Source organism: Dendrobates tinctorius, unplaced genomic scaffold, assembly GCF_039654945.1.
Source record: "Dendrobates tinctorius isolate UK_male_01 unplaced genomic scaffold, ASM3965494v1 ptg000211l, whole genome shotgun sequence".
Taxonomy (NCBI): domain Eukaryota; kingdom Metazoa; phylum Chordata; class Amphibia; order Anura; family Dendrobatidae; genus Dendrobates; species Dendrobates tinctorius.
In genome coordinates this window covers 19,081,048-19,105,492 of record NW_027361878.1, presented here as the reverse complement: position 1 = coordinate 19,105,492, position 24,445 = coordinate 19,081,048, and the positions used below count along the sequence as shown (strand labels likewise).

General features: G+C 44.2%; 1 long non-coding RNA gene across 1 annotated transcript in view; it reads left to right on the top strand.

Moving 5' to 3' along the window:
* LOC141058341 (uncharacterized) overlaps positions 1–12,938 on the top strand; it is a 119,591-nt gene extending 106,653 nt beyond the window's left edge. The window contains exon 4 of the long non-coding RNA XR_012222141.1: positions 12,705–12,938. This is a non-coding gene — a long non-coding RNA (uncharacterized lncRNA). The remainder of the gene's footprint in view (positions 1–12,704) is intronic.
* Positions 12,939–24,445: the final 11,507 nt, after the last annotated feature.

Genomic DNA, 24,445 nt, shown 5'->3' with positions numbered 1-24,445 from the left:
GTAACCCTTGTTCACATTATACTTGTTAGTTGGCATTTAGCGATGCACCAGCGATCCTGACCGGGTCGTATCGTTGTCAGGATCGCTGGTGCACCGCTAAATGTAACGGGACCCTTAGGAACCTTGAGTACTGCAGAAATTCATTTGTAACCTTGGCCAGATCTGTGCCTTGCTACAATTCTGTCTCTGAGCTCCTTGGCCTGTTCCTTTAACTTCATGATTCTCATTTGACCATAACCATATTATGGATAAAAAACCCATTAAGATGAATATAACAATCCTTTAACATGCAAAAACAAAAAAACATATCAGAGGGTTTTTTTGTTTGTAGGATATAAATGGACAATCGCAAAAAACATTAAGATAATCACAGAGAAAAGAAGCGATCAACAAAATCCAAAAAGACTAGATATTTATGAGACATATAAAAATAGATCTTTATTATAGTATAAACAGGAAAAAGGGTGAAAAAGGGGACTGAGTCAGATATGACCATGGCGGCACGCAGGCGACCAAGTGGGGCATACATGGGGTACAAGGACCAAACAAGGATATAGGTGCCAAACATATATTTGCGATGACATAATTAAAAGCATATTGCACCTATTCCAAAAAGTACGACCAAGCAGGATATGTATATAAATATGAACATTGCAAGATAATATGCAGTAAAAAGTCTTTACCTGTTTGGATAATACGTAAAGATCCACCCCAGTACGACCTCCCCCAACGCACGTTTCGGCAAATGGCCTTTCTCAAGGGGTGATGGGAAAGAGGAAGTGAAGGGTATTTAAGATAGAGTCTACCAATCAGCATCAAGAATGAAACACATGTGATCAATCACACCAATGGTACATGCATACAAAGGTTCCTCCCAGCAATGGCGCTTGTCACCATAGTTACAGCACACAAACCAGCTCTGAATAGTGCCATCCTTCCAAATACGGGCATACAAACAAGTTTAAAAGAAGAGGGACAACTGACTGACTACACCCAGATTTTTAATATAGTAAAGATCGCTAAGATTGTGTACAGAGAGATGCCGCATTATCCCTATAACAGCAGTGTGTCACAGTCTGGGCCCCGTCCAGTTTAGATGACGCTAACATTAGCACGGTCACATGACTGAAACTGAATCAAAGGCTCCTCCCCTGTCTGAGTCAACGGCAGCGACGTGTCTCCTCATAGTGACGCGCACGTCGCCCTGGTAACCATGACAGCGGGCGGCGGCGTAATCACCCGCCCGTGACGTCACAATCATGTGACTGGTCACGGAGAGCTAGATGCCGAGAGACGCCCGGCGTGAGGGAGACAGTGGCGCATGGGCGTGCAGAGTGAGCGCCAGTCGTTTACATAAAGCTGGGGGCGGACAGCGCACGAGATGGTGGTCGTGTAGTAAAGGGAAACAAAATGTACCCATCCTAGACAAAAGTCAAGACAAGATAACATCAACCATGTCCATACAGACAATGGATACAATAGATATAAACAAAGGCACATAGAGACAAAGGCACATATAGAGACAGCGCAACTTATGATATCCCAATTATTGATATGAGGATGTATTAATCCATTAGTAGTGGGCGGCACGGTGGCTCAGTGGTTAGCGCTGCAGCCTTGCAGCGCTGGGGTCCTGGGTTCGAATCCCACCAAGGACAACATCTGCAAGGAGTTTGTATGTTCTCCCCGTGTTTGCGTGGGTTTCCTCCGGGCACTCCGGTTTCCTCCCACATTCTAAAGACATACTAATAGGGAATTTAGATTGTGAGCCCCATCGGGGACAGTGATGATGATGTGTGCAAAATGTAAAGCGCTGCGGAATATGTTAGCGCTATATAAAAATAAAGATTATTATAAAGATTATTACCCCAAATACAGATGGATAATTAGGGCTAAACCAAAGATATATATCGTAGGCTTAGATTCATTAAAAATAGAAAAATGAACAAGTGATATATATATATCTCCTCATAATACATAACAAAGCAGCAAATCAATATAATCATCAAGACATATATTATATGTTCCAATTGGCTATATAAAGAAGCCATAACAATAACATACAAACACGTCACTGCATTATATACACTTCTTTATTATGTTCATCATCTTCATATGTTGATTTGCCGAGGAGGTAATCACATCGCGCAAGGGGGTATAGACATCAGGGATATCCAACAGGTGGGAACCTTAGTACACAAAATTGGCAATGGAGGACTCTGGAACAACATTAAAAATAAAGAAACATAAAAACAAAAAGCCACGGGCCACACATGATCAAATATATGGCCGAAAAATATGTTTATAAAAATGGAGCAAAGCTAATAGCCTCGTTTAGTCCTTTCGGATGTACAGTATCTAATAACCAAATCCAGCGTGTTTCACATTGCAAAAGTTTCTGAGTTAGATTTCCCACAAACTCCCAGATTGATAATATCAATACCGCGAACTCGGAGCAGCGATCCATCACATCCATGTTTAATTGCTTGAAGAAGAAAAAGGTCGCACTCGTCGGGATAAATTATTGCTGCTTTATTGACACATGAATACCATGTCAAGTCGGGTAGTGACAGAAAAGAGTGCGAATAGGCTGACAACGGCCGTTTCGCGCTGCTAGAGCGCTTCTACGGGTCCAAGCGTTGTGTTAAAGAGGAACAACTAGCCTTACAAGACCTTGAGGATCTTTCCACCGAGCATGAGACTGGGGAGGGAGGTAAGATTCCTCAATCTCTTAAAATTAAGTCTAAAAAATTTCCTCCCCTCACGACATGTTCAGCTGTTAACCTTTTTGTTCAGGTTGTCACCAAGGACTTCATGAACATTCCGGGAGGAATAGACAGGGATAATCTCAGTCGAGATGAGCGCAGGAGGTTGGATGTCCTGAGGGGGCTTCTGGACGTTGTGTTAAAGCCAGCTGACAAAGGGGGAAACGTTGTAATATGGCCTAAATCCCTCTATGAGAAGGAGGCATTTAGACAATTAAGCAACAAAACCTGTTACAAACGTTTGACGTTTAACCCCTTGGCATCCTATGTGACACAGTTGAATAAAATCCTTAGTGTAGCAGTACAAAATGGGGTTATCACTAAGGAAGTGGCTGTCACGATGCAGGTACAAGAACCATCTATTGCAACGTTTTACCTGTTGCCTAAGATACACAAGAGTCAGGATTCCCCCCCTGGACGTCCAATTATTTCCGGATCTGGTAACTATCTTGAAAGAGTCAATCGTTGGATTGACTCTAAATTGCAACCCTTAGTGGAAAGCCTGCCTTCCTTTTTACTTGACACGGGTGAATTCCTCAAGAGAGTGGATGGGCTCCATGTTGGGAGTGACAGTATGCTGGTGACAGGTGACGTTGAGTCCCTGTACACCAGCATAAGTCATAAAGACGGCTTGTCAGCAACAAGATACTTTCTTAATATGTCCAACTTACCTGCTGAGATTGTTTCCTTGGTCATTGAGTTGCTTGAGTTCTCCCTGACCCATAATTTCTTTACATTTATGGGGTCCTTCTACCTGCAGCTCCAGGGGACAGCGATGGGGGCATCGTTTGCCCCATCTTATGCCAACCTGTTCCTGGGGCTGTGGGAGAGGGACCTCCCCCTGTCTGACCAATGTCAGTCGATGGACCGCATCCCATTTTGGGTGCGGTACGTCGACGACATATTCATGGTCTGGCAGGGGAATGAGTTACAACTCTCTAAATTTATGGAGGGAATCAATTCGAATGATATAAATATTCATATTACATATCATCATGATGTGACCAAGGTGAACTTCCTGGATGTCAATGTGAAAGCACACAAAAGGAGCAATTGGGGAGAAAACGGCAATCCAACAGAGAAGTCTCTCAGACAAAATGTATATATTCTTCCGCAATCCCCAAAAGACTATATAATACTACTTAGGACAGTCAAAAAACTGAACAGAGCATACCACACTAAACCACTGACCATAAGTCCTGATATAAAAATATATTTTATTAATTATATAATAAAAACAAAGTTTTCCACAATAGTCGCAAACATCAATGTACAAATTGCATAAAAAAGGAGGGTGTAACTATCCAATTGGATGGGACAGTGTTAGTAGTAAACACCTTGCTGGAAAAATAAAGTGCAGCCCAGGTAAAGCTGGAAAAATAAAGTGCAGCCCAGGTAAAACTAAATATAACAATGTGTTTAACTGCCAAAAATATTAAAAAATACAACATAAGTGAATTTTAATTATTATTCAAAAATATGTGAAATAATTATTTCCACCAAAATATTTGTTCACATACACGTGTAAATACAACAATTATATAATAATATAAAAAAGTGAAAAATGTAGTGCAAATATACGTGCAAAATAGTAAAAGACCAGCAGGTGTCTCAGTACTGATTGTATAATGAACAATTAGAAATCATAGTACCCACACCCATCCATATAAATGATGTGTAAACACGGCGTGTCCTAGCTCAGGACAATCATCAGAACCCGCAGTCTAAGGCCTGTTTGACACATCAGTGTGTAATGACCACAACGTTTGTCACCGGACCGTTATTTTAACGGATCCGTCAAAGGAAGAATTTTAAAGGAACCTCTGCCTGGGGAGAGAGAGAGAGAATTTTTCAGCCGCCAGAACAGAGTTTAGGGTTAAATTTGCGGCTGAGTGAAGTCTTTCGGGCATGCGCAGTGACAAATGCGGATCCGGACACCCGAAAAAACGTTGTATGGTCCGTTCGGGCATGTCGGCAGATGTCAAAATTTTGGCGGATCCACAAAAAACGGAACCAACGAATGGCCATCCGTCAAGATCCGCCGGTAATGCAACTCAATGGGAAAAAAACGGATCCGCCAAGAAAAATGGTGGATCCGTTTTTTTTTTGCAAAACGGCGGATTTTGACTGATGGACAAAAACGGATGTGTGAAACAGGCCTAAGATTCAAAATACCATTTGTATACATAATTACAACTTACAGGTTATAAAATTTCTGATCGCCTAGGGATAGTCGCCCTTCCCCAACGCGCGTTTCGGCCTCTTGCCTTCGTCAGGGGGTCAATGTGTGGAGAGATGTTGATAACACACTCCAGATGGGAATATTTAGGAAAGAAACTTCTTCCAATATGTTGCTTCATGCCTCATTGTTGTGAGTTCATTTTCCCGTTCACCATTGAGGTCTGATGAACTCCCTCTTCTGGTGAAGGAAGGTAGTGAGGCTGATTACCAAGCACCTGTGCAGGATGATGATGACTGGGTGACTGGAATTGCTGACTGGATATAAGGCAGCCGACGCCCTTCTGCCTTGCTGGTGATCTCTCTGAGGGATTCTAGGAGACCAGTCTGATTCCTGCTCCTCAAAAGCTAAGTTTTCTGCTCTGCTTTTTGCATTTGTGTTTTGGTTTTGTTTTGCCTTGTTTATCTGGATTTCTGACATTCCCTGCTGGGGTGAGCTGAATTCCTTTTTGCTCTGTCTTCAGAAAATACCTGAGTACTGATATAGTCTTTTTGAAGCCTAGCGTCTTCAGGGCTTTTTTCCCTATCAGTCTGTTGGCTCTTGTTTTGATAGGGTTTTGGCGGATTGCAGACAGCAGCTTTTCTATCCTTTCCGATTTAGTTAGCTTGGGCCCCATCATTTGCTCAGCCTATCTTTCTATCTGTGTGAGTGTTTTTTCATCTTGCTTCACCGTTATTATATTTTGGGGGCTGCCTATTGCTTTGGGGTCTGCTCTGGGGCAGTTTCCTTTCTGTCTTTAGGCTATTTAGTTCTCCGGCTGTGATCGAGGGGTCTAGGGCACCGTAGGAACCCCCCACGGCTACTGCTAGTTGTTGTTGATAGGTTCAGGTGTCTGCAATCCAATAGCTGCCAACTTCTCTGGTTTTCTGGACTTAGCTAGTATTTCTGTTTTTGCCTCCTACGGTGACTCATTCATAACAGAATCACCAGCCATACCGCAGATCCTAGGGTACTCAATAGCAGGAAAGAATTGTAAAAAAAAAAAAAAGTGTGTATATTCTTTCCTCTATATCTCTGAGGCCGTAGGGGGAATTTTTTTTTCTCTCAATGGAGATAAAGCAATTGTCTGATCGTGTGGAGCAGCTCGCTGCGGAAGTGCGGGGAATTTCCGCCTACCTTGCTCAGTCACATGCTGCTGAACCAAAGATCCCTACTCCTGATGTGTTTTTTGGCGATCGGTCTAAATTTTTGAATTTCAAAAATAATTGTAAATTATTTTTTGCCTTGAAGCCTAACTCGTCAGGGAGCTCCGCGCAGCAGGTTAAAATTGTCATCTCTTTGCTGCGTGGCGATCCCCAGGATTGGGCATTTTCTTTGAAACCAGATAATCCTATTCTGACTAATGTGAACGCAAGCCTTGGGGTTGTTGTATGATGAACCTAATGCTATTGATCAGGCTGAAAAGACCCTGTTGGCATTGAGCCAGGGTCGAGATTCTGCAGAATTGTACTGTCAAAAATTCCGAAAGTGGGCGGTCCTTACTACCTGGAATGATAATGCCTTGGCAGCTCTCTTTCGGAAGGGTTTGTCAGAAGCCGTAAAAGATACTATGGTGGGATTTTCTGTTCCCTCTGGTCTTGACAATTCTATGTCATTAGCCATTCAGGTTGATCGGCGTTTACGTGAACGCAGGACTGCACGAGAGGTGTTGCCACCTGTTGAACAAGTGTCTGAACCTATGCAATGTGATAGAGTTTTGTCCAGGGAGCAACGTCAGGAGTTCAGAAGGCGTAATAAGCTGTGTTTTTTTTGTGGAGATGCCTTGCATATTATTTCTGTCTGTCCTAAACGAGAGAAACGTTTTGCACACACGTTTTCTGTGGGTGGTGTTCAACCTAAGTTTCTTCTGGCAATTACTCTGATCTGCTCCCTGTCCACATTTTCCGCTAAGGCTTTTGTGGATTCGGGAGCAGCCCTGAACCTAATGGACTTGGATTTTGCTAAACGTTGTGGATTTCCGATGACACCTCTGCGGACGCCTATCCCATTGAGGGGGATTGATGCTACTCCTTTGGTGAAAAATAAACCTCAGTTTTGGACCCAGGTGGTAATGCGGGTCGCCCCAGACCATCAAGAAAATTGTAGATTTTTGGTGTTGCATAATTTGCATGATACCATTGTTCTGGGGTTTCCCTGGTTGCAAATTCATAATCCAGTTTTGGATTGGAAATCTGTGTCTGTGGTGAGTTGGGGTTGTCGGTGTGCCCTTAGTGAGGCTCCGGTTTTTCCACCTCTCCTCAGTCACATGATGTTCCTGACTATTTGGCGGACTTTTATGATGTATTTAGTGAGAATGAGTCTGCGTCCTTGCCTCCTCATAGGAGTTATGACTGTGCAATTGAACTGAGCCCGGGGTGTAAATTTCCCAAGGGTCGGCTCTTCAATTTATCTGTACCCGAGCACGAGGCTATGCGATCCTATATTAAGGAGGCGTTGGAGAAGGGTCATATTAGACCATCCTCTTCACCCTTAGGTGCCGTTTTTTTTTTCGTGGCCAAAAGGATGGTTCATTAAGGCCTTGTATTGATTATCGTGCACTCAACAAAATTACTATTAAATATCAGTATCCGTTACCCCTGATTTCGGATCTATTCTCCAGAGTTAAAGGTGCTTGCTGGTTTACCAAGCTTGACCTCAGGGGGCGTATAATCTTATCCGCATTAAGCATGGGGATGAATGGAAGACGGCGTTTAATACTCCGGAGGGACATTTTGAGTACCTGGTGATGCCTTTTGGGCTCACTAATGCCCCTTCAGTCTTCCAGTGCTTCATGAATGACATTTTCCGAGACTTTGTGGATAAATTTTTGATTTTCTATCTGGATGATATTTTGATCTTCTCCAAGGATTGGGATTCTCATGTGGAACATGTCCGGACTGTGTTCCGGATCTTGAGGGAGAATTCCCTGTACGTCAAAGGATCGAAATGCCTTTTTAGGGTACAGAGGATTTCATTTTTGGGATTAATTTTGTCTCCGTCAACTATTGAAATGGACCCGGCCAAGGTACAGGCCATTTATGATTGGGTTCAGCCCACTTCTTTGAAGGCCCTCCAGAAGTTTGTGGGTTTTGCTAATTTTTATCGGAAATTTATAGCAAAATTTTCTAGTATTGCCAAGCCATTGACTGATCTGACTAAGAAGGGTGCTGATGTGTTGAATTGGTCTCCGGAGGCTGTTTCTTCCTTTCAGGAGCTGAAGCGAAGATTCACTTCTGCCCCGGTTTTGCGGCAACCTGATGTCTCACTCCTGTTCCAGGTAGAGGTGGACGCTTCTGAGATTGGTGCAGGAGCTGTTTTGTCCCAAAAGGATCCTGTAACATCTAAAATGAATCCCTGTGCTTTCTTTTCCCGAAAGTTCTCTCCATCTGAACGTAACTATGATGTGGGGAATCGGGAACTGTTAGCCATGAAATGGGCATTTGAGGAGTGGAGACATTGGTTGGAGGGAGCTAAACATCAAGTCGTGGTCCTCACTGACCACAAGAATTTGATTTACCTGGAGTCGGCCAAACGCTTGAACCCTAGACAGGCTAGGTGGGCCTTGTTTTTTACACTTTTTGATTTTGTGGTCTCTTTTCTTCCTGGCACTAAGGATGTCAAGTGTTGTGAGTTCATTTTTCCCTTCACCATTGAGGTGTGATGAACTCCCTCCTCTGGTGAAGGAAGGTGGTGAGGCTGATTACCAAACACCTGGGCAGCTAGATGATGACTGGGTGGCTGGAATTGAGGACTGGATATAAGGCTGCCGACGCCCTTCTTCCTGGCTGGTGATTTTCCTGCTGGATTCTTGGAGACCAGTCTGATTCCTGCATCTCAAAGCTAAGTTTTTCTACTCTGCTTTGTAATCTTCAGTTTTGTTTTTGTTTTGCCTTGTTTTTTGGGAGTTCTGCCATCCCCGGCCGGGGGTGAGCTGAATTCCATTTTTGTCTCTGATCTGTTGATCTTTTGCTCTGTCTTCAGAATATACCTGAGTACTGATATAGTCTTTTGAAGCCTAGCGACTTCAGGGCCTGTTTTTCCTATCAGTCGGTTGGCTCATTTTGATAGGGTTTTTGCGGATGGCAGACAGCAGCTTTCCTATCCTGTCCTATGTAGTTAGCTTGGGCCCCATCATTTGCTCAACCTATCTTTCTATCTGTGTTAGTGTTTTCATCTTGCTTCACCGTCATATGTTGGGGGCTGCCTATTGCTTTGGGGTCTGCTCTGGGGCAGTTTAGTTTTTCCCCTTTCTGTCTTTAGGCTATATAGTTCTCCGGCTGTGATCGAGGGGTCTAGGGCACCGTAGGAACCCCCCACGGCTACTGCTAGTTGTTGTGGATAGGTCCAGGGGTCTGCAATCCGATAGCTGCCAACCTCTCTGGTTTTCCTGGACTTAGCTGGTATTTTATTTTTTCCTCCTTCGGTGACTCATCATAACAGTCAAGGCTGACGCTCTCTCTAGGAGCTTCTTTGCTGATTCTCCTGTGGTGACCAAGCCTGCTACCATCTTAGGCGAAGGGGTAGTTCTTTCTGCCATCTCGCCCGATTTGAGACGTGCTCTGGAAGAGTTCCAGGAGGACAAACTTGAGCGTTGTCCCAGTGGAAAGTTGTATGTTCCTGACCAGTGGAAGAAGAGAGTGATGTCTGAAGTTCATTGCTCTGCATTGGCTGGTCATCCAGGTATTTTTGGTGCTAGAGATCTTGTGAGTCGGTCTTTTTGGTGGCCCGCCTTGTCTCGTGATGTCAGGAATTTTGTGCAGTCCTGTGGGACTTGCTCCCGGTCTAAACCTTGTTCTCGCTCTAGTGGGTTGTTGATGCCTTTGCCGGTCCCCAGGAGGCCATGGACCCATATTTCAATGGATTTTATCTCTGATATGCCTGTCTCTCAGAGAATGACTGTTATTTGGGTGATTTGTGATAGGTTCTCTAAGATGGTTCATCTTGTACCACTCCCTAAGTTGCCATCTTCCTCTGAGTTGGTGCCCCTGTTTTTGCAACAGGTGGTTCGCTTGCACGGGATTCCTGAGAACATTGTATCTGACAGAGGAGTTCAGTTTGTGTCTAGATTTTGGAGGACTTTCTGTTCCAAGCTGGGAATTCAGTTGTCCTCCTCTGCTTTTCACCCTCAGACCAATGGGCAGACGGAGAGAACAAACCATACCTTGGAGTCGTATTTGAGATGTTTTATTTCCGCTGATCAGGATGATTGGGTTTCATTTTTGCCCTTGGCCGAATTTGCTTTAAATAATAGAGCTAGTTCTGCCACTTTGATGTCACCTTTTTTTTGTAACTTTGGGTTTCATCCTCGATTTTCTTCAGGGCAGGTGGAGCCTTCGGCCTGCCCAGGTGTTGACACTGTGGTGGAGAGAATGCACCAGATCTGGGACCAAGTGGTGGATAAGTTATCTCTCTCCCAGGAAAAGGCCCAGCGGTTTTCCAACCGACATAGGACCATTGGTCCACAGTTTAAGGTTGGTGATATGGTTTGGTTATCATCAAAAAATATCGCTATGAAGGTGGCTTCTCCTAAGTTTATGCCTAGATTTATTGGACCTTACAAGATTTTGGAGATTATTAATCCGGTCTCTTTTCGTTTTGGCTCTTCCTGTCACATTTAAAATCCATAATGTGTTTCATAAGTCCTTGTTGAAGAGGTTTGTTGAACCAGTTGTTCCTGGGGTGGCACCTCCGGACCCTGTATTGGTTGAAGGTAACATGGAATATGAGGTAGAGAAGATACTGGATTCCCGTCTGGCTAGACGGAGACTCCAGTATTTGGTTAAGTGGAAGGGTTATGGTCAGGAGGATAATTCCTGGGTCTCTGCCTCTGATATTCATGCCAAAAGATTGGTGCGTGCCTTTCATCGGGCTCACCCTGATCGCCCTGGTGGCGTGGATGAGGGTTCGGTGACCCCTCCTCAAGGGGGAGGTACTGTTGTGAGTTCATTTTCCCCTTCATCATTGAGGTCTGATGAACTCCCTCTTCTGGTGAAGGAAGGTAGTGAGGCTGGTTACCAAGCACCTGTGCAGGATGATGATGACTGGGTGACTGGAATTGCTGACTGGATATAAGGCAGCCAACGCCCTTCTGCCTTGCTGGTGATCTCTCTGAGAGATTCTAGGAGACCAGTCTGATTCCTGCTCCTCAAAAGCTAAGTTTTCTGCTCTGCTTTTTGCATTTGTGTTTTGGTTTTGTTTTGCCTTGTTTTTCTGGATTTCTGACATTCCCTGCTGGGGTGAGCTGAATTCCTTTTTGCTCTGTCTTCAGAAAATACCTGAGTACTGATATAGTCTTTTTGAAGCCTAGCGTCTTCAGGGCTTTTTTCCCTATCAGTCTGTTGGCTCTTGTTTTGATAGGGTTTTGGCGGATTGCAGACAGCAGCTTTTCTATCCTTTCCTATTTAGTTAGCTTGGGCCCCATCATTTGCTCAGCCTAGCTTTCTATCTGTGTGTTTTTTCATCTTGCTTCACCGTCATTATATGTTGGGGGCTGCCTATTGCTTTGGGGTCTGCTCTGGGGCAGTTTAAATGTCCCCTTCTGTCTTTAGGCTATTTAGTTCTCCGGCTGTGATCGAGGGGTCTAGGGCACCGTAGGAACCCCCCACGGCTACTGCTAGTTGTTGTTGATAAGTTCAGGTGTCTGCAATCCAATAGCTGCCAACTTCTCTGGTTTTCTGTTTTTGCCTCCTACAATGACTCATTCATAACACCTCATCTGCTCACCCCAAATCATTGATCAATTCAATTCCTATAGGACAGTTCCTGCGTTTACGCAGGACCTGCTCTAATGATCAGGATTTTGTATTTCAAGCTCAGGATCTCTCGGACAGGTTCCTGGAGAGAGGGTATAGCAGGCGAGCTATTAAGAGAGCATATAATCGTGCAAGATGGTCCACACGTCAGTCCTTATTATATAAGAAGAGGGAGATTAAGACCAATAATAAGATTAGGTTCATCACGAACTATCATGCACAATTTGCAAGAATGAAAGGCTGCCTTCAAAGAGCCTGGCCCATACTTCAGACTGACCCCGTTCTTAACCAAGTTATTCCGTCAAAACCAAGTGTCACCATTCGTCGCTCATTGAATCTTAAGGACTATTTAGTCCATAGTCATTATCAACCTGAACCCAAACACAGTTTTCTGAGTTTGGGTCGTCCTGAGTGTGGCTGTCCTCCTTGTGGCCGTTGTGTCGCCTGCCCCAACATTGAGCGAACGAGCACGTTCTTCAATTCATCAGGGACTAGGACATTTAAAATTCGGAATCGCATAGTGTGCACCTCACGGTATGTTATATACTTTGCATCATGTCCGTGCAACCTGATATATATAGGTATGACTACACCGCAATTGAAGACACGTGTTCGTGAGCACGTGTTGGATATACAGGCGGCAGCCGGCCATGAGGACCTGGCCACACTGAGGACGATACCCCGGCACTTTAAACTTAAACATGAATGTGATGGATCGCTGCTCCGAGTTCGCGGTATTGATATTATCAATCTGGGAGTTCGTGGCGGCAATCTAACTCAGAAACATTTGCAATGTGAAACACGCTGGATTTGGTTATTAGATACTGTACATCCGAAGGGACTAAACGAGGCTATTAGCTTTGCTCCATTTTTATAAACATCTTTTTCGGCCATATATTTGGTCATGTGTGGCCCGCGGCTTTTTGTTTTTATGTTTCTTTATTTTTAATGTTGTTTTTTAATTTCTAGAGTCCTCCATTGCCAATTTTGTGCACTAAGGTTCCCACCTGTTGGATATCCCTGATGTATATACCCCCTTGCGCGATGTGATTACCTCCTCGGCAAATCAACATATGAAGATGATGAACATAATAACCTTCTGTGAAGAAGTGTATATAATGCAGTGACGTGTTTGTATGTTATTGTTATGGCTTCTTTATATAGCCAATTGGAACATATATTTGTCTTGATGATTATATTGATTTGCTGCTTTGTTATGGATTATGAGGAGATATATATATCCCTTGTTCATTTTTCTATTTTTAATGAATCTAAGCCTATGATATATATCTTTGGTTTAGCCCTAATTATCCATCTGTATTTGGGGTAAACTACTAATGGATTAATACATCCTCATATCATTAATTGGGATATCATAAGTTGTGCTGTCTCTATATGTGCCTTTGTCTCTATGTGCCTTTGTCTATATCTATTGTATCCATTGTCTGTATGGACATGGTTGATGTTATCTTGTCGCTACTTTTGTCTAGGATGGGTACAGTTTATTTCCCTTTACTACACGACCACCATCTTGTACGCTGTCCGCGCCCAGCTTTATGTAAACGACCGGCGCTGACTCTGCACGCGCCGCTGTCTCCCTCACGCCAGGCGTCTCTCGGCATCTAGCTGTCCGTGAAGAGTCACATGATTGTGACGTCACGGGCGGGTGATGCCGACGCCGCCTGCTGTCATGGTTGCCAGGGCGACGTGCGCGTCACTATGAGGAGACACATCGATGTCGTTGACTCAGACAGGGGAGGAGCCTTTGATTCAGTTTCGGTCATGTGACCGTGCTAATGTTAGCGTCATCTAAACTGGACGGGGGGCAGGCTGTGACACACTGCTGTTATAGGGATAATGCGGCATCTCTCTGTACACAATATTAGCGACCTTTACTATATTAAAAATCTGGGTGTAGTCAGTCAATTGTCCCTCTTCTTTTAAACTGGTTTGTATGCCCGTATTTGGAAGGATGGCACTATTCAGAGCTGGTTTGTGTGCTGTAACTATGGTGACAAGCGCCATTGCTGGGAGGAACCTTTGTATGCATGTACCATTGGTGTGATTGATCACATGTGTTTCATTCTTGATGTGATTGGTAGACTCTATCTTAAATACCCTTCACTTCCTCTTTCCCATCACCCCTTGAGAAAGGCCATTTGCCAAAACGTGCGTTGAGGGGGGTCGTACTGAGGTGGACCTTTACGTATTATCCAAACAGGTAAAGACTTTTTACTGCATATTATCTTGCAATGTTCAAATTTATATACATATCCTGCTTGGTCGTACTTTTTGGAATAGGTGCAATGTGTTTTTAATTATGTCATCGCAAATATATGTTTGGCACCTATATCCTTGTTTGGTCCTTGTACCCCATGTATGCCCCACTAGGTCGCCTGCGTGCCGCCATGGTCATATCTGACTCAGTTCCCTTTTTCCCCCTTTTTCCTGTTTATACTATAATAAAGATCTATTTTTATATGTCTCATTAATATCTAGTCTTTTTGGATTTTGTTGATCGCTTCTTTTCTCTGTGATTATCTTAATGATTCTCATTTGGTCTGACATGCACTCAGGGCTGGTTTTAGGCAAAGTGGGGCCCTAGTCAAAGTTTAAAATTGGGCCCCAAGTGCTTTCATATTGCACATCACACAGAAGCATTTCGATTGTATTTATATGTGCTGAGTTAAGGCCGCTAAATGAGTGTCATCGACAATATTGAAGTCGTTCATCACTTATTTCTCGGCCTCTTTCCACCGTCTGAGAAAGAATGATGGGGACAGAACGATCACTAATGGATCAATCTGTCCCCATACAGTATCATGTTATCAGCAGCACATCTACAATTTACACCCCATAGTGCTCCATATAATATTACTAGCTGAAGAGCCCGGCGCTGCCCGGGCATAGTTACTAACTACGGTTAGTTATGACAAATTATAATGACTATATCTATATACATAAAGCTGTGTATAGCCCCGCCCACGCCGCATAGCCACATTCACTATAATATCCCACATCATCCCGTCATCCAGAGCTACCGGACTACTACCCCTAATATCCCACATTGTCCCGTCAGCCAGAGCCACCGGACTACTAATATCCCACATCATCCCGTCAGCCATAGCCACCTGACAACTACCCCTAATATCCCACATCATCCCGTCAGCCAGAGCCACCGGACTACAACCCCTAATATCCCACATCATCCCGTCAGCCATAGCCACTTGACAACTACCCCTAATATCCCACATCATCCCATCAGCCAGAGCCACCGGACTACTACCCCTAATATTCCACATCGTCTCATCAGCCACAGCTACCGGACTACTAATATCCCACATCATCCCGTCGAAGCCACCGGACTACTACCCCTTATGTTGTGAGCTCATCTGTTCATTCACCTTTTGTGTCCGAGCATCTCCCTCTTCTGGTGAAGGAAGGTAGTGAGGCTTATTTGGATGAAAGAAACCAAACACCTGATCAGGTGGATTGTGACTGGGTAACAGGAACTTCAGACTGGATATAAGGCAGCCGACGCCCTTCTGAGTGGCTGGTGATTTCTCTGCTGGATTCTTGGAGACCAGTCTGATTCCTGCTTCCCAAAGATAAGTTTTTGCTCTGCTATTGAACTTATTAGTTTTGGTTTTGTTTACCTTGTTTTGGAGTTCAGCCATCCCCGGCTGGGGGTGTGCTGGATTCTTATTCCTTGTTCTCTTTTGCTCTGCTTTCAGAATATTCTGAGTGCTGATATAGGGTTTGAAGTCTAGTGACTTCAGGGTCCTTTTTGCTTATCAGTTGTGTTGGTAATATTTTTAGCAGGGTTTTCTCGGATTGCAGACAGCAGCTTTTCTGTCCTGTCCTTTTTAGTTAGCTTGGGCCCCATCGTTTGCTCATCCTATCTTTCTATCTGTGTTAGTGTTTTCATCTTGCTTCATCGTCATTATATGTTGGGGGCTACCTATTGCTTTGGGGTCTGCTCTGGGGCAGTCAGTTTTTCCCTTTTCTCTCTTTAGGCTTATTTAGATCTCCGGCTGTGACGAGGTGTCTAGGATCACCGTAGGAACGCTCCACGGCTACTGCTAGTTGTGTGATAGGATTAGGGGTCTGCAATCTGCTAGTTTCCAACCTCTCTGATTTTCTGGGCTGAGCTTGCATTTTGGTTTTTTCCTCCTCGGTGACTCAATCATAACAGAATCACCAGCCATACCGCAGATTCTAGGGTACTCAATAGCAAGAGAGAATTGTAAGAAAAAAAAAAGTGTCAGAATTTTTTTTTTTTGTGTGTATATTTTTTCCTCTTTTTCTCTGAGGCCGTAGGAGGAATATTTTTTTTTTCTGATGGAGTTTAAGCAATTGTCTGATCGTGTGGAGCAGCTTGCTGCTGAAGTGCGAGGAATTTCCACCTATCTTGCTCATTCACACACTGCTGAACCAAAAATCCCCACTCCTGATGTGTTTTTTGGGGATTGGTCTAAATTTTTGAATTTTAAGAATAATTGTAAATTATTTCTTGCCTTGAAGCCTAACTCATCGGGGAACTCTGCGCAGCAGATTAAAATTGTCATCTCCTTGCTGCGGAGCAATCCCCAGGATTGGGCGTTTTCTTTAGTACCAGATGATCCTATTCTAACAAATGTGGACGCATTTTTTCAGGTCTTGAACCTAATGGATTTGAGATGTTTTATATCTGCTGATCAGGATGATTGGGTTTCATTTTTACCCTTGGCCGAATTTGCTTTAAATAATAGAGCTAGTTCTGCCACTTTGATGTCACCCTTTTTCTGTAACTTTGGGTTTCATCCTCGATTTTCTTCAGGGCAGGTAGAGTCTTCTGCCTGTCCAGGGGTTGACACTGTGGTGGAAAGAATGCAGCAGATTTGGGACCAAGTGGTGGATAAGTTGTCTCTTTCCCAGGAAAAGGCCCAGCGGTTTTCTAACCGGCATAGGACCATTGGTCCCCGGTTTAAGGTGGGTGATATGGTCTGGTTGTCATCAAAGAATATCTCTATGAGGTGGCTTCTCCAAAGTTTAAACCTAGATTTATTGGACCTTACAAGATTTTGGAGATTATTAATCCGGTCTCTTTTCGGTTGGCTCTTCCTGTCTATTTAAGATTCATAATGTGTTTCATAAGTCCTTGTTGAAGAGGTTTGTTGAACCAGTGGTTCCTATGGCGGCACCTCCTGACCGTGTGTTGGTTGAAGGTAACATGAAATATGAGGTAGAGAAGATACTGGTTTCCCGTCTGGCTAGACGGAGACTCCAGTATTTGGCTAAGTGGAAGGGTTACGGTCAGGAGGATAATTCCTGGGTCTCTGCCTCTGATATTCATGCCGAAAGATTGGTGCGTGCTTTTCATTGGGCTCAACCTGATCGGCCTGGTGGCTTGGAGGAGGGTTCGGTGACCCCTCCTCAAGGGGGAGGTACTGTTGTGAACTCATCTGTTCATTCACTTTTTGTGTCCGAGGATCTCCCTCTTCTGGTGAAGGAAGGTAGTGAGGCTGATTTGGATGAAAGAAACCAAACACCTGATCAGGTGGATTGTGACTGGGTAACAGGAACTTCAGACTGGATATAAGGCAGCCGACCCCCTTCTGAGTGGCTGGTGATTTCTCTGCTGGATTCTTGGAGACCAGTCTGATTACTGCTTCCCAAAGATAAGTTTTTGCTCTGCTATTGTACTTATTAGTTTTGGTTTTGTTTACCTTGTTTTCGAGCTCAGCCATCCCCGGCTGGGGGTGTGCTGGATTCTTATTCCTTGATCAGTGTTCTCTTTTGCTCTGCTTTCAGAATATTCTGAGTGCTGATATAGGGTTTGAAGTCTAGTGACTTCATGGTCCTTTTTGCTTATCAGTTGTGTTGGTAATATTTTTAGCAGGGTTTTCTCGGATTGCAGACAGCAGCTTTTCTGTCCTGTCCTTTTTAGTTAGCTTGGGCCCCATCGTTTGCTCATCCTATCTTTCTACCTGTGTTAGTGTTTTCATCTTGCTTCACCGTCATTATATGTTGGGAGCTACCTATTGCTTTGGGGTCTGCTCTGGGGCAGTCAGTTTTTCCCTTTTCTCTCTCTGTAGGCTTATTTAGATCTCCGGCTGTGACGAGGTGTCTAGGATCACCGTAGGAACGCTCCACGGCTACTGCTAGTTGTGTGATAGGATTAGGGGTCTTCAATCCGCTAGTTTCCAACCTCTCTGATTTTCTGGGCTGAGCTTGCATTTTTGTTTTTTCCTCCTCGGTGACTCAATCATAACACCCTTATATCCCACATCATCCCGCCAGCCATAGCCAGCGGACAACTGCTCCTAATATCCCAGATCATCTCGTCACAGTCGCTGGACTACTACCCCTAATATCCCACATCATCCTGTCAGCCAGAGCCATCGGACTACGACCCTTAATATCCCACATCATCCCGTCAGCCAGAGTCACCGGACTACTCCCTCTAATATCCTACATCAACCCATCAGCCTGGAGTCAGAACCAGAGTGCTGAGTCGAATGGCCCTAACTTCCATACCACAGATCCCTTTAATAGAAGCCTGGGGTGAGAATCAGAGCGCTGAGGGATTTACCCTAACTTCCATACCGGAGATCCTTTTAAGAGAGGCCTGGGGTCTGTACCAAAGCGCAGAGTGGTTTCGCCCTCACTTCCGTACCGGGGATCCCTTTAAGAGGGGCCTGGGGTCAGAATCAGAGCGCACAGTGGATTTGCCCTCACTTTCATACCGGGGGCATGATTGGAGACAGATGGGGCAGAGTTGGAGACAGATCGCACAGGATTATGGGGCAGGGTGGATACGATGGAGATCATATGGGGAAGAATGGATACTCATGAGGGTGGGAAGGGAGAACATATGGCTGAAGCCAGGAATGAGACACACGGGGGTCAGGATGGGGGATATTATTACCATAGGGGCTAATTAAGGGATATTATTACAGTGATGTATTTAATTTTTTGAGGATACTGTTTTAAATGGGGGGTCGGTCCTGTTACTGTGCAGAGCGACACTATGTCGCCTTTTTTTCTTCATCTGGTATAGTGTAGAAGTTGGGGAAAAAAATAAGTAATGTGTTCTGCAAGCGGAGCTCTAGATAACTGTGTTATTTCCTGCAGAGACGAGCCCTGGCTGGAAGAAGTGATGGCGATCTGTGCTGGATGAATGAAAAGCAAGGATGAAAGACTTCAGCTAGAGACATCACTGGGGAGTTAGTGTGTTACCTATACACTGACACTATACATTGTATACTATATACAGAAGTCCTGTGTAGAATGTCACCAGCGATTACTGTGTTACCTGTACACTGACACTATATACAGAGCTCCTGTGTATAATGTAATTGATCACTATATTACCTGTACACAGACACTGCATACTACTGTAAATACAGATCTCCTGTGTATAATGCCACTTATGGTGATAGTATTATGTTTTTTTATTAATGATCAGTATTGTAGTATTCAGTCACCATGTGGTGGTAATATGTGGTCTGGGCATGGTGTGGCGGTATTTGTTCCTTGTATGTGCTATTATTTGGTCACTATGTGGTGGTAATATGTGGTCTGGGCATGGTACGGTGGTATTTGTCCCTTGTATGTGCAATTATTTGGTCACTTTGTGGTAGTAACATGTGGTCTGGGCATGGTGCGGTGGTATTTATTCCTTGTAATATGGTATTTGTCACTATGGTAGTAATATATTGTCTGGTCATGGTGTGGTGGTATATGTTCCTTGTATTTGGTATTATAGGTCACTATGTGGTCGTAATATGTGGTCTGGACATGGTGTAGTAGTATTTGTTCCTTGTATGTGATATTATTGGTCATTTTAAAAATTGAAAAATAAATAAAAATATACCTAAATTGTATTGTATATTTTAACAAATATTTAATAGGTTAGAGTAGAGTAGGGCCTGGCCAAAAGTGTCTACCCTGTTATGGTGGCAGCTTAAAAAAATCTTTTGTCCAAAGCAAAAGCTGCCGGCTATATGTGTGATCTGGTGATGGGAACTGTTAATGTGTGATAGCTGAGAAGTGGAGTTTTTCCAAGAGAGAGCGGTGGGACTGTGGACAGTTTGAGGGGTGGAGGCGGGGCTAGGTGGAGCCTGGGCGGAGCCTCAAGGGGGCCCTGAAATTCCTAGTGGCAGCACTGTTTCTATGCAGCCGCACGCTCCGGTCTCAGTGCCGGCGGCATTGCCGGGTTTTCATGCGAGAGACTCGCACAAGAATTGTGCAAGTCTCTCAAGTGAATATAAGCCCTAAAGGTAGTGAATGATATTTGCTGTGTGATACGCAGGGCCGTATTTGCCACTAGGCACTCGTTGGCCCGTGCCTAGGGCGGGACTCTGCGGGTGGGCGGCACCTGAGCAATGTTTTTTTTTTTTTGTCCGGGTCGGTCCATCCCTCCTCCCTCGTCCCTCCTCCCCCGATGACATCATACTCACCTCCTCCGGCTCCAGCGGTGCCTTAAGCGCCGATGATCTCTGGCGCCGGCATGCTTTTTCCTGTGTGCGCACTCATGTGGTACCGCTCATTACAGTAACTACTGGGGAGATGGGTGCACTGGGGAGAATGGCAAAAATCACTGATGTGAAAGTAGCCTTAGTATCTGCATTAGTCATACTCACCAATGGGGGAGGCAGCACTAAAAGTGCCTAGTGCAGCATAAACTCTAAATACGGCCCTGGCGATACGCCTCATATTCATCAGATCCATGACTTTACCAATTTTATCACAATGGTTTTTGTGACTGTGGTGTGTGAAGAACATTTGGGGTAGTTGTCCACCTCCCATATTTCAGTGGCTTTTTAGATAATAGAAGCAGTGATCTGTTGGTGGCCATGCGCGACTATTCCACATTTTCTGTTCGCTAGATTTGATACACCCGCCCCATTGCGTGTGATTGAGTCATTGTGGGGGTCTTCCATCCAGGAGTAAGTCTTTTTTATATTAATGGCCAGTTTAGGCTGTTATATTAGCCCTAGTAGAGCAAAAAAAAATCTGTATGTGTAAGTGCTGGTGACCAGCATACAAATGTTTATTATGTAGTCACACTTCTGTTGGGTATACCGTAGTCTCGTAGAAGAAAACCCTGTGGTTTATTTATATGTATTAGGCTTCTAATGATTCTCGTTTAGATCATCCTTTTGGATATATGGGGTCTGTGTCGTAAGCATGTACGCTTTCTGAAATGGATGTCTCCTCTGGCAGTCAACCCTTTGATTAACCCTCTCAATGCCATGGGGTCTGTTGATAGAATGGCACAGAGTGTCGCTTTTGCAGCCCATATACCCACTTTTTCAACGTAAGAGCGCACTGAACGTTATGCCCATTGCTTCTACATAATGTCCATTTCAGGTTGTTTTGCCTTTTAAGGCCGGGGTCACACTGGCGAGGAATACGGCCGAGTGAGAGGCGCTAAAAGCACGCATTACACACGGACCAATGATTCTCTATGGGGTCCCTCGCACCAGCCGTATATTTCTCATCCGTATTCTACGCTCCGTGCCAATCGCAGCATGCTGCGATTGTCAGCGTACTACGACCGTAATACGCCAATGCAGGTCTATGGGTGCGCAAAAAATACGGATTACACACGGACCACACATGTGACTTGCGAGAAATACACACCCGGTGTCTTTTAGCAAAGCCGGCAATTCAGTGCACTATACAGTAAACTCACACTGACAGGTTTAATAAAGAAATGAAAGAATAGATATAGACACATAGAATATATATATACTGTATATATATGCATTCTATGTGTCTATATCTATTCTTTGGTTTGTGTTATAAACCCTGTGATAGGGCTCCATTATATGTCCATTTTGCAAGCCTGCGAGAAAATCTCGCCATACGGATGCCATACGGATGCTGACATGCGCAAAATACGCGACCACACCTTGATTACGGATGACATACGGAGCACTGTTTAGGGGCCATTCATCCGTATTACGCATGTAAAATACTGACCGTATTTTGCGTCGGTTAGTGTGACCCCGGCCTTATGCTTGAACTGGCATGTCCGTGCCCTAGTGATCAGTCTGTATTTTTTTTTGGTTTTTTTTTTAGAGAACCCTGCCCAGCAATAATAAACGCGTTGATGACTCTAGCATGACAGTAATTTCTTCTTTGCGTGTCTTTATTTCCTCTCTTGAGATTCAGCTCTGTCTACCCCAGTAGAAATGTGAAAATATGCACGTTTGCTCCTCCGTATCCATGCTCGGCCACCCCCAGACAGAGGCGCCTCCCTTCTGTCCATGTTGGAATTACAGTCACCGATTTTTAGCCCCCAATTATACAGACGTTCACCATTAATTAGTCTGGGCTGGACACCTGACACATGGGGAATATCTCTTTCGCTCCTATTCCTGGTAAAAAAAAACAAACAAAAAAAATCCTAATTTCCCCCCCCCCCCCCCCCGATTATCATTTACGATCATAGCAATTATTGTGATTGATTTAGAAATATTTCTATAAGAATCCAATACTGATTTTGGCGTCGAACATTTAAATAAAGCATTACAATTATCCCAAGGTTTTGGTAGCCTGGAAGGTGGCATGTAGGCCTTCACACATAACCATTCTTTTCTGGATTCAATGCTGAATTTTCATGCTTTCAATTCTGGCTCTCAGGAATGGATCTAAATCTTCCAAATAATGCGCCAATCTGCACAATGTTGTATGAATCCCATTCCTGATGTATGTAGTAAATACTTGTATCAGAAATGGCACCATTTTTAAAGAGTCTCCTTCCCTTTATGTATTAAAAAGAATGATGTAGATAATGTATAGCACTTTTTGTTTTCATTGCTGGATACATGGTATATTTAGTATGCGACAATACTCTCAAAAAAAGTCCCATTTCCCCCCTCAAAGCAAAGTCAACTTCCTCAGTATGCAATCTGACCCCTCCACAGATTCTGGCTCTTGGTAGACCCTCCCTTCCCTCTGTGTGCAGCACATCTTTCCTCTGCGATCCATGCACATTTTGCATGTGGTGGTGCTGCAGACACTATGCTGAATTTCCCAGGACCTGTTACTGTCTGATGAATTCAACCCTTACCCAACCCAGTCACATAGAGGCAAATGCACTGCTATCATTTCTGCATTTAGGCACCTCTGCACTGGCATGCATTAGGGACTCACTGGAAGGGAAGGAGTTAACAGACGCCTGGCCAGCGGTGAAGCAGGAACCCTTAAGGGTTAAAACCCCTCTCTAGAAGGATAAAAATAGTCCCTCTAAAGCCCCTGAATCTTTTTAGATGGATAGCTATAAAGTAGGGGATCCATAAACAATGAAGCTTATAAATGTATCTTTTTGGAGGAAAAAAAAATAAAGCTACAAAAATGATACATTGTTATCAGTGTGTGGCTAGAAAAAGAACAGGAAAAGGAGATACTGGTAGGGAGCATGCTGGAAGGGGGAGGGGCGCACATTATGGGACTATTATCCATGGATTATTAATAGGGGAGGAATAAGAGCTCTTCTAGATGGAGGGATTTTGTGGTCTCTAGCATACAGAAGTCTGGGGAAGGACAAAAGGGAGTTTGTGACTTGGAAGGTTTAGCACCTGGAAATCTGATTTCAGGTGGTCAGACCCTTCTGTAAATATTGAGGCAAAACAATAATGGTGTAAGCATCCATTAAAAAAAAGGCAAATGATGTCTATGGGTGCCATACTTTCTCTGCAGTGGCTCCGCAGGCAAACCAAGCCTAGCAATAACAGACCGTCATAGGGATCTTGCAGTCTTAAAGGGCTTGTCCAAACTGTGTGCATGGCTTTACACAACCTAAAATGATCAATCAATGGCAGGTTTCAGGCCAATACACTTTTTTTTGTCCCCCACTGTTATTTTTGTGTCTGCAAAATGGATGCTGCCGCCGACCCTCGGGAGCGGAGCGTGCGGCCATAGCAATAATTCCATTTCTAGAATTTTGCATTTCTCCTTGTCAAATACCATTCTAATAGGTGATGCCCATTGTTGAAGCTGATCTAGATCCTTCTGAAGCCTTTCTCTGTCTTCTCTAGTGTTATCCCTCCTAGCTTTTCATTGTCTGCAAATTTAATTATTTTACCTTCAGTTCCCTTATCTAGATCATTTATAGGAATGTTGAACAATACAGGGCCCAGGACAGAGCCCTGTGGTACCCCACTTGAGACATTCTTCCAACTGGATGTGCAGCCATTTACGACCACTCTTTGGGTCCGATCACTAAGCCAGTTATGAATCCACCTAACAGTTGCCTTGTCCATCCCATACTTGGTCATTTTTTCAATAAGGATTGTATGAGAGACTTTGTCAAATGCTTTGCTGAAGTCAAGATATACTATATCTACAGCATTTCCCTCATCCAGCCAACTAGCAGAGCAGTCCCATACACAATGAATGGAGAGGATGGCGCTCATGCACAGCTCCATTCTCCGGACCATGGGAGTCAGACCCCTGGAGCTGGAACTACAATGGGTGTAGGGGCTGCAGTCAAACTGGGCTTTGGAGCCCCCAAAAGGTCCATATGAGACCAGTACTATGAAGGATCCGGGACAGGGAGCCACTGTTGGATAGCTTGCAGTTTTGCCCTGGGGTCCCTACACTACAAGTGTTATCACCAATACTTTGGATAGGGGATAATTTGCTTTATCCTTTTTTTAAGGTATGACCCTTTATATTAATCTCATCTACAGGTATCTGGAGGGGTCGTTTCACTG